Source organism: Apium graveolens, chromosome 6, assembly GCF_009905375.1.
Source record: "Apium graveolens cultivar Ventura chromosome 6, ASM990537v1, whole genome shotgun sequence".
Taxonomy (NCBI): Eukaryota; Viridiplantae; Streptophyta; class Magnoliopsida; order Apiales; family Apiaceae; genus Apium; species Apium graveolens.
Genome location: NC_133652.1, coordinates 214,790,484 through 214,801,802, shown reverse-complemented (window position 1 = coordinate 214,801,802; position 11,319 = coordinate 214,790,484).

The following is an 11,319-nucleotide window of genomic DNA, read 5'->3' as shown; positions in this document are numbered from 1 at the left end:
ATCCTTATACATGATTGGACTTAGGACATATTCCTTTCAGGTTTGTAATAAAAGTAGTTAGTGGTTCTTGTTTTCATACTTCAACCTAAAAAGATCCTGGTAAGTGTTAAAGGGGTTTAATTTCATTTCTTTATTAATTGTTAATCAAATTGTACAGGTTTGGTGATTAGCTAGTAACCCCCAGACTTTTACCCCGGGTCTGGAGGGCGTTACAGGTTTGGCATCAGAGCTGTAGGTTTGGTCCCTGAAAACAAGAACATTAGGATTAAGATAGGATAAGGAGATCACATAAGATAGGGATAGTCAAATTAGGATGAATAGTGTTAAGATTTAGGTCAGATTAGAATAGGGAAATAATCTTAGGATTGTTAATGACCTTTTCTTTTCTTTGGTATATTATCAGATGGCATCTTCTGGTTATTCTGCATCTTCCGAGAGGACAGTCACTGGGCCAGTAGCACCAGCCATACCTCCAGTATCTAAGCATATGTTTCCTCCTCTACCACCTCCACCACCATTGCTACAGGAGCCGGTACCACCAGTACAGGGGATAGTGCATGACCCCATAGAAATGTTTGATCCATTTGAGTTCTTCGAGCCGATGGTTCCTTTACCTATTGAGCACCAGTTTATACTAGGTATTGAGCAGGAGTTACCACCACCACCATTGTTACCTCCTATACCAGTGCATGCCCCAGAGCCGAACATAGTTCAGATGATTCCAGTAGAGGGGATGGGAGAGCATGATGTGGATCTACAGTTAGGTTTACCCCAGCAGGGTGCAGGTATTCCGAGGGTTCCTTCTCAGGAGTCAGTAGGTTAGGTTGCTCAGCCGCATATGGTACCATACCATGAGTATAGAGTTATGAGGGATGATGTGGAGTATTGGCGGGCACAGTGTCGGGAGATTATGCATCTGTTTGATCAGAGGGACAGAGGACCGTTAGCGGCCCTACAGCCGGATTATTATATGAGACAGCGATTACAGTCAGTATTGATGAGTGCTACTTGGGAGCTGGATGATTTGACTCATGATGGACCTCCTTCTTTTGCAGAGTTCTACAGGGTTTTTCGCTTGGCACAGACTTTGGTCCAGGCACTTAGAGAGGAGCTTAGGCGTATTCCGCCTGGGTTCTGAGAGGGTTTGAGACGGTGACTCCAGAGTGCATGTGTATATAGAGGCAGCATAGTATAACCTAGTGAGTAGTGTGTATGTGTGTATCAGTAGTTTAACTTGTAGTAGTAGTTTAACTTGTAGCGATAGTGTGACTTGTAGCCGTAGTGATGACCAGTAGCCCGAGACTTTTTGTATCAAGCATTTACACCTGAAGCTGGTGTCACATATATATAAGATGAACTTTTTCAAATTCTTTTATTTAAATTTTAGTCTTTACAGTTTTATAGCATTTACTTTCACTTTACAGTTTTTCATATTATAATTCCTGTTGAAAAAAATACAATTATTTTATTTAACTGTTTACATTTCTAGTCTGTACACTCAGCAACTGTTTTCTTTAAATAAACCATATTATGAATACAGGATAAATTGTTTTCCATACATATTGTCGATTGTTTATTAAACTGTTAAATAAAATCACCTGTTTTATTATCAGAAGAAGATGGCACCAAAAAGAAAGACTAGGGCTGAGACCTCTAACAGCAATTCTGAAAATCAGACTAATGAGACCATGAACCAAATGTTCCATCTGATGCAACAACAGATGGTAATGATGCAGCAGCAGATGCAGCATCAACAACAGCAGATACAACAACAAATGTTACAACAGCCACCTCGTCCTGAGCTTCAATTACCACCAGTATTACCTGTTGTTACTTTTAAGCAGTTTCAGTCAGTTAAACCTCCAGAGTTTGAAGGGACTACTGATCCTATTAAAGCTACCACCAGGTTAAAAGAAGTAGAGAAAGCGTTCGCACTAGTGAAGGTAGGTGAGGACCAGAAGACTGATTTTGCTAATTACTTGTTGAAAGTCGAGGCGAATTATTGGTGGGAATCTAAAAAGGCCTTAGAGGGTGAAGAAGTTATTGCATGGGATAGGTTTAAAGAGTTGTTTTTAGAAAAGCATTTTCCTCGCTATGTGAAGAATCAAATGCAGATTAAGTTTCTAGAACTGAAGCAGGGAAATATGTCCGTGGCAGAATATGAAGCCAAATTTACTGAGTTGGCTAGGTTTGTTCCAGAACAGGTTGACACTGAAGAAAAACTAGTTCAAAGGTTTCAAGAAGGATTACGACCATGGATTCGTGGCCAAGTTGCAGTTTTCAAATTAACGACGTATACCGCCGTAGTTCAGAAAGCTTTGATTATAGAAGGGGAAAGTGAAAGATCTCAGCAAGACAAGGGACAGGGAAGTTTCCAAGATCGCTCCAGCAGAAAGCCGGGATTCCAAGCCCGGGCAAATTTGAATTTTAAAAGGATATGACAAGGTTCACAGAAGGCAGGTAATCATTTCCAAACCTCCAGTCAGCAGGGAATGGTCAGAGTTCCAGTGCCGTATTGCAAGACATGTAATCGAAAGCATACTGGTGTATGTATCAAAAGGGATGTAACGTGTTATCGGTGTAAGCAGAAAGGGCATTATTCTAACGAATGTCCAACAGGTAGAACAGCAGAGATGACTTGTTTCTAGTGTGGAAAGAAAGGGCATATCGCCAGAAATTGCAAAGGATCAGCTATGGCAGCCAGTGTTCCGAGAATGTTAGCATTACCTCCACCGCCGCCTAATCAACCCAAAGCAAGAACTTTTAACATGACCATGAAAGAAGCGGTGCAGAGTCCGAGTGTTATTGCAGGTACACTTTTGGTGAATTCTATAATTTCAAAAGTATTAATTAATTCTGGAGCTACTCGTTTATTTGTTTCTGAAGAATTTCTTGGTAAGTTACATTGTGAAATTGAATGGTTGGGCGAAACGTTAATTATAAAATTAGCGAATGACGACCAAGTTCCGGTAGATCGAGTATGTCCTGCGTGTGATATAGAAATAGCCGGACATCATTTTTCGGTAGATTTAATTCCTTGTAAGCTAGGAGAATTCGATATTATCTTGGGAATGGATTGGTTAGCATGTCATAACGCTCAGATAGATTGCGCGAATAAGAGAGTCAAATTGCGAACTGCGGAGAATGCAACAGTAATATTCAAAGGCGAAAAATAGCAGAAGAAATTTCTTACTGTGATGCAGACTAAACGATTGCTTTGACAAGGATGTGAGGCATACATAGCTTACGTGTTAGATACCGAAAGAGGAAGTCCTAGAATAGAAGACATTCCAATTGTGTGCGAGTTTCCAGACGTCTTTCCATACGAGCTTCCAGGGTTACCACCAGATCGAGAAATTGAGTTCATAATTGATCTAGCACCAGGTACAGAACCAGTTTCGAAAGCTCCATATCGGATGGCTCCAGTCGAAATGAAGGAATTATCAACGCAACTACAAGATCTTCTAGACCGAGGCATCATTCAACCTAGTGTATCCCCATGGGGTGCACCGGTGTTATTTGTGAAGAAGAAGGACGGCAGCATGCGATTATGCATTGACTATAGGGAATTGAATAAACTCACTATCAAGAACAAGTATCCCTTACCGAGAATCGATGATTTGTTCGATCAGCTAAAAGGAGCAACATGGTTTTCAAAGATAGATTTGCGATCAGGCTATCATCAATTGAAGATTAAAGCTGAAGATATTCCAAAGACTGCGTTTTGTACAAGATATGGGCATTATGAATTTTTGGTAATGGCATTCGGTCTGACAAACGCGCCAGCAACATTCATGGATTTGATGAATAGAGTATTCAAGAAATATTTGGATAAATTCGTGATTGTATTCATTGATGACATCTTGATTTACTCCAAGTCAGAAGAAGAACATGCAGAACACTTGAGAATAACTTTGGAAATTCTGAGGAAAGAGCAAATATACGCAAAATTTTTGAAATGTGAATTCTGGTTAAGAGAAGTACAATTTCTAGGGCATATTATCAGTAGAGAAGGCATCCAAGTCGATCCAGCGAAGATTGAAGCTGTGTTAAATTGGGAAAGACCAAGGACGCCGACAGAAGTTCGAAGTTTCTTGGGATTGGCAGGATATTATCGAAGGTTTGTCAAAGATTTTTCAAAAATAGCAACGCCGCTGACCAAGTTAACTCGAAAAAGTGAAAAGTTTAAATGGAGTGATAAGTGTGAAGAAAGTTTTCAAGAGCTGAAAAATCGGTTAGTAACCGCACCAGTACTTGTATTGCCAGACGAGCTAGGAAATTTCATCATTTTCAGCGACGCTTCGTATCGCGGGTTAGGATGTGTACTGATGCAGCACGGTAACGTTATCGCATATGCTTCAAGACAACTTAAACCTCATAAACAAAAATATCCCACTCATGATCTAGAATTGGCAGCGATCGTATTTGCGTTGAAGCTTTGGAGACATTATCTCTACGGTGAAAAATGTGAAATTTACACAGATCATAAAAGTCTAAAGTATATCTTTACGCAAAAGGAGCTGAACATGCTACAACGTCGATGGCTAGAATTGATAAAGGATTACGAAGTCACGATTAGTTATCATCCAGAGAAAGCAAATGTTGTAGCAGATGCGCTGAGCAGGAAAGAAAGATTGAATCGGTTAACTTCGTGTGAAGACTTAATCAAGGAATTCGATAAATTGGAAATTGAGATTCGTATTCCCAATGAATCTGCAGAAGCTATCTACACTATGACTTTCCAACCGGAATTGTTAGAAAAGATTGGCTGCTGTCAAAATGAAGTGATGAGTCAAGATGACGACCTGACAGGAGAAGAAATCACAACTCAGAAAGATAATGAAGGAATTTTACGCTTTGTGTCGAGAATCTGGATCCCTAACGTAGTAGAATTAAAAGAAGAAATAATGCGAGATGCGCATAATTCGAAGTATTCCATTCATCCAGGAAGTACAAAAATGTATCATGATCTGAAAGAAAACTTCTGGTGGCCGAACATGAAGAAGGAAATAGCTGAATGGATAAGTAAGTGCTACACATGCCAGCGAGTTAAAGCGGAACATCAAAGTCCGAGTGGATTATTGCAACCATTAGACATTCCAGAATGGAAATGGGAACATCTAGCGATGGATTTTGTGGTAGGACTACCAAGGACAAAGGCAAATCATGATGCGATATGGGTAATCATTGACAGACTCACGAAGTCGGCACATTTTCTACCAATCAATGAAAGATTTTCACTCGACAAGCTAGTGCACATATATCTCAAAGAAATTGTGATGCGACATGGAGTTCCAGTATCTATCGTGTCTGATCGAGATCCTCGTTTCAACTCAAGATTTTGGAGACAATTTCAAGAATGTCTTGGAACTAAATTGAACATGAGTACCGCTTATCATCCGCAAACCGACGGGCAAAGTGAAAGAACTATCCAAACGATTGAAGACATGCTACGAGTTTGTGCGATCAATTTTGAAGGCAGTTGGGATGAACATCTACCCCTAGTGGAATTTTCTTATAACAGTTATCACGCCAGCATTGGAATGCCACCGTATGAAGCATTGTACGGGAGAAAATGCAGATCACCAGTATATTGGGATGAAGTTGAAGAACGCAAAATTTTGGGTCCAAAACTAATTCAACAGATGAAAGAAAAGATTGAACTCATTCGAAAACGACTCGATGCAGCGCAAAACAGGCAACGCAAATATGCAGATCAAGCCAGGAAAGATATAGACTATCAGGAAGGAGAAAACGTACTACTCAAAATATCGCCATGGAAAGGACTAACCAGATTTAGCAATAAGGGTAAATTGAAACCACGTTACGTTGGACCGTTTGAAATTTTGAAGAAAGTGGGAAAAGTTGCATACGAATTAGCTTTACCGCCTCATATGCAGCATATTCACAATGTGTTTCACGTGTCCATGCTTAAGCGATATAATCCTGATTCTAGGCATGTAATCGAGTATGAGCCGATAGAAATCCAACCTGATTTGTCTTTTATAGAACAACTGGTAAGAATTTTAGATCGGCGAGAGAAAGTGTTGAGAAATAAGTCTATATATTTAGTGCGAGTGTTGTGGAGAAATCCTATGGTTGAAGAATCAACCTGGGAACTCGAAAGTGAAATATTAGAGAAATACCCTCATTTGTTTTCATAGAAGATTCTGAGGACAGAATCCTTTTAAGGGGGGAAGGATGTAACGACTGGGAACTTTACGTTTATATTATATCATGATTATAATAAAATATGTGAATTAATGTGTCATTTATGTGTGATTATCTGATAAACCCTAACTGTTACGTGATACGTGTATTCCATGTCATTTCTGTATTTTAAGGTATTTTTCAGATATTTTATTATGCATTTATAGGTTTTATTTCAAATGTTTTATGACGCAAACGATGATTTTAAAGCCAGTATTTCAAATAAAATAATGGGCCTTATTTTTCATCAAATGGCTTTTACAATCGCCTTGTTCTAAATATCTAGATAATTTATAAATTTTCTCATTTTGCGAAAAATGATTTTTCCGGGCCCCATTGGGTGTCAAAAACCCCACAAAAAATCACATTTTTATTTTTATAAAATTATAGGACTTTCATTTATATTATTTCTTCGCATTTTTGCATTATTCACAATTTTTGGGAATTTTTGGCATATATATTGCATATATAAAATATTTATAAATTAAATTTTAATACTCAAAAATTATAAAAATTAGGGCCCAATATTTTTATTTAATGTATAATTAGCCCCTTAATTTTAATTAGGAGTATTATTTTTACTACTATAAATAGCTTAATTTTTATTTAATTAATTATAATTAATCATTAAAATCTGCAAAATTACCAAAAATTCTCTGAAATCGGGTCGGGAAGAACAGGTTCGGGTCGAAGAATCAAGTCGTGATTTCTCACTGATTACAGCATCAAATCGTGTGATTCAAGTACTCAAATCGAAGATTTTGATTCGTTCTTTCTGTTTTTTCTTGCATCAATTTCACGTTTTATTGCATCGTTTTTGATTTTTGATTTCCAGGGTTTATGTTCGAATTAGGGCTTTTTGATTCTGGGGTTATTGTGATGTTTTGATGATTGATATAGCTTTGTTAGATGATTTACAGTCTATTCATGGAGTTTAATTGAACAAACGATGCTTGGATAATGATTCACGATTTCTAGGGTTTAGGTCGAATTTTCAAAACACAACTCGATGATTTCTGTGAATATTTGGTTCTTGTAATGTTAGGGCTTTGATTGTATATATTCTTAGCTTCATTTTGCACTATATAACGTTTGATGTTATGTACAAATGAGTGATTTGGATTTTTGGCCGGAGTTCTTGATGATTTTGATCGGAGAATGATATCCAGGGATGTTTCTGGTTATTTTGGCCTGAAAAAGATTGGGGAAGTAGTTTGGGATGTTTTGGGATCAAAAACGGAACCAAACGGTGTCCGTTTGGCCAGGAATTGGACTTGCCGGAGTCCGGTGAAGTCGCCGGATTCTGGGTTTAAACCCAGATTCCGGTGGTGTTCTTCACAGACCGGGAATCCAACCCGGTTGACCCGTTTCCAGAACTCGGTTTTGATCCACCTTGTCAGATGTCTGTTTTCTGACATATGTTTCTGGAAATTATTTTTACTTTTTATTTTTATTAATTTTAAAAATCAGTTTTATTTATTTTGTAAATTGATTAATTAATTATTTAATTAATTAATTTATATTATAAATAATTCTGAATTATTTTCTAAAAATCAGATTGAATTATTTTCTTAATTATTTATTATTTATTTATTACTTATTAATTACTTAAAAGTGATTAATTATTTTGATAATTAATCAAATAATTTTCAATAAATCATAATAAATTCATTTTAATTTCAAAAATTATAGAAAAATTATTTTTAATTCTGATTTTCTTAAATAATGATTTAAAAATTATTTTTGGGTTTTAAAAATTAGTAATAATTATTTATAATGATTAATAAATGTAATTATCAGTATTTAATTAATAATAATTCAACCGTTAGTCCGTTTTGCGTGAAACGAAAGCCTGTTAACTCAGAAAAATGAATCCTTTTCATTAAAAATAATATCAAAGCTTAATTTTTTTTAGAAGTTAGTTGATTTTGTGACTTGTTTGATTATCAGTCAAGTTATGTGCCGAGACGAGTCCGAAAAATTCCGGAAAAATGGGAAACGAGTCAGATAACGATCAGTTGAGCGATCAGCAAGTCAATTTTGGTTTTAAAAATTATTTTAACCATAAAAATGATTATGTGCTTATGTGCTTATGTGTATTACGTGGTTAATCGAGTCTTACTTGCTTATATGTAATACATGAGTCAGTCATAAGCGCATGGGTAGATGTTAGGATCAGTTTGAAGTCGATTCAAGATGCAAATGAAGTACGACGTGACTTAACTAGTCTATTTTGCCAACAGAAGCTAAGCCATCCAGGCCAGTTGAGTCGGTAATAGTCCAAGGTGATAGACATAAGTGATTCAATTGCAGTAAGTCGCGCAGAAGGCAAGTTTTTCCTCTATTCTACTTTCGGAATAGTGATATTGATTCAAATATTTATCACATTTACATTCTCTTGATTATTGTTCTTGATCACAAATATACAATCCCTATTCCTTTATTCATATTTCATTTCAATTCTTGATTTCTCCGTTTCTTTGGATTCTTGATTCATATTCTGTTGGTAACACATGGAGATTGATATATCCTAGTGTTTGAAATATATCAAAGCATACCGATTGTCTCGGTTGCTAAACGATGGACTGGATAAGGATATTTTGGGATTGAGTGTGTCTTAATCCTGAGGACCGGGATGACTGGTGCCTCGACGTGGGCCGTAGTGCCTGGGTACCTGACTGGATCTATATACTGAGATATGGATCTGCATTATATTTTGACTGATCAGCAGAATATATATGCGAACTTGTGTCCAGTTTAGTTTATTTCTACTCGCCAGTAATGGCTTCTTTCTATTCTCGTGAGGTTATATCTTGGCAGATATACCTGGGATGGCGGATTCATTTAAAATGCTTTAACACTGTTTATATGTTTGTGGACTTGTTGAGCAACTTTTGGCTCACCCCTTTTATTGTTATTCACCTTATTATTTTCAGTTAAGAAGGAATATGAAACCAATCAGGACTTGAGTGGTAAAGAAGCGAGTCAAGCCTCGGGATCCTCTTATACCCAAGGTGTTGATCCCAATCCAGGAAGAAAGCTTTGAGTTGCCCGAGCAGGTGGAGTGTTGATAGATAGTAGGTGTGTGTGTTTGAATAAAAGTTGAACTTAGCTTAAAATGAATTAGACAATGGTTTGTAATAAAGAGAGTTTGTGAGACTTTGAATGTTGGTTTGTAATAAAAGTAGTTAGTGGTTCTTGTTTTCATACTTCAACCTAAAAAGATCCTGGTTAGTGTTAAAGGGGTTAATTTCATTTCTTTATTAATTGTTAATCAAATTGTACAGGTTTGGTGATTAGCTAGTAACCCCCAGACTTATACCCCGGGTCTGCAGGGCATTACATTAATCGCTTGTTTATGTTTAGAATATAGGATATTCTCTTAGTAATAAAAGACATGGATATTTAAAAAATTGGAAAAAATTGGATTTTATTGCTAGTTGTGTGGCTAGGTGTCAAATGGCTAGTAGCCGGCTCATATTTATATGAGTAATCTAGGGTTGAGCGAGATGGAGTGAAACACACTCATTCAGAAATTTGAAAAAAGAAAAGAAAAAAAATGGAAAAAAAGAAAGAATAAATGTTGTGTATTATTGATCATGAGTGGGCTGTTTAGTACTCAAACTATTAAGTTCTTAGGGGACTTTGTGCCTAGTGACCTAAGGCTTTTATAGCCCAGGATCCGCTAACCTAACCCTCGCTACATGGATACTATTGTATAAGTCTTTTGTGGACCTCACTCATTGCACGATCAAATAAGCATACTTGTGTTGTTTTGTTGTGAATAAAAGCGTGAATCCATATTAGCTCCGATATAAGAATTGAAGTGTTATAAGTTATTTTGAGTCTAACTTTTATTCTATTTATAAACTTGTGATTGCTTTGATAAGTAGTGAGTCATGATTGTTGATCTAGTTGTGATAGTATATCTGTAAACATTTGCACAAATGCACGTCTCTGGTTTATTGGTTGATTTATGAGATTTAATTGATCTTTATGTGAATAACTGCATTTTCTTAGGTGTTGCTTGTTGATTGGTTTAGTTATTCTATGGGGATCGTTGCATTCATTAAGTTGCATTCATACATTTTTATTTCTTGTTTGAGTCTGTTTATACTTGAGGACAAACATCGATTCAAGTTTGGGGGTATGTTGAGTGGCATTTATGACACTTTATAATGCTCTATTAAGCTTTGAATTGGTGTATTTGTACTCAAGTTATTGGTGTTTTAATGTGTTTTCTAATGTTTTTGCATTTCAGGCATTAATCTGAGAATCAGGTGAATTAGCATTTATTTGATGCTAATATGGTGTTAGGTTGGTGTCTAAGGAATAAAGCTCATTAAGACCGGCTCAAATCTGTAGAAGCCCAGTGCGCCCGCGCCCAAACTTCAGAGAGCCAGCGCGCCCGCGCTGATCAAGCGCGCGGCCTCGCCAGGTCGGGTTTCAAGAATCCTGTTTTGAATAGAAGACTGATTTCTGGATATCTCTGCTGATCAGGGCTGCTATATAAATAGCTTTAGGTTATTTTTAATAATATATCTAGCCAGAGACTTATCAAGGAGAGCTGTAAGAAGACCGTGTTAGCACGATTCAATAAAGACAAAGAAGATCTTATTTTTACTTGTGAATATTTGTTCTAAGTTGTAACTTGGATGCTAGTTTTCTTATTTGTGAACCTTACTCTTGTTTTATACTTGGTTTTTTTATTTAAGTATAAAGACTACGTTTATTATACCATGCTTTCATCGGAACCCACGTTGATGATGAGTCCGATTATGGGCTAATCGTTATAGTGGGGTTCTAGCGGATTTATTTATGGATTTCTTTAGTTAATTTGTTTCGATGCCTTAGTATATGGTGATTGTATGATAACCTAGTATTGGTTGTGCCTTTTCGTCTTATGAGTGTCGTGAACTTATAAGATAGTGTGTTAATTCTTAATAAAACGAAAGTGAATTTAAGGATTTAGAACTTTCCATGCTAGCATAGGTTCACGTATTTGTTATGCATGATTCGTAGGTAATTTTAACCATCTTACTTGCCCTATGTAATCATGATAGATAACTTGTACGTAAAACGTTATGTTGTCAAATTCTATAGACATAT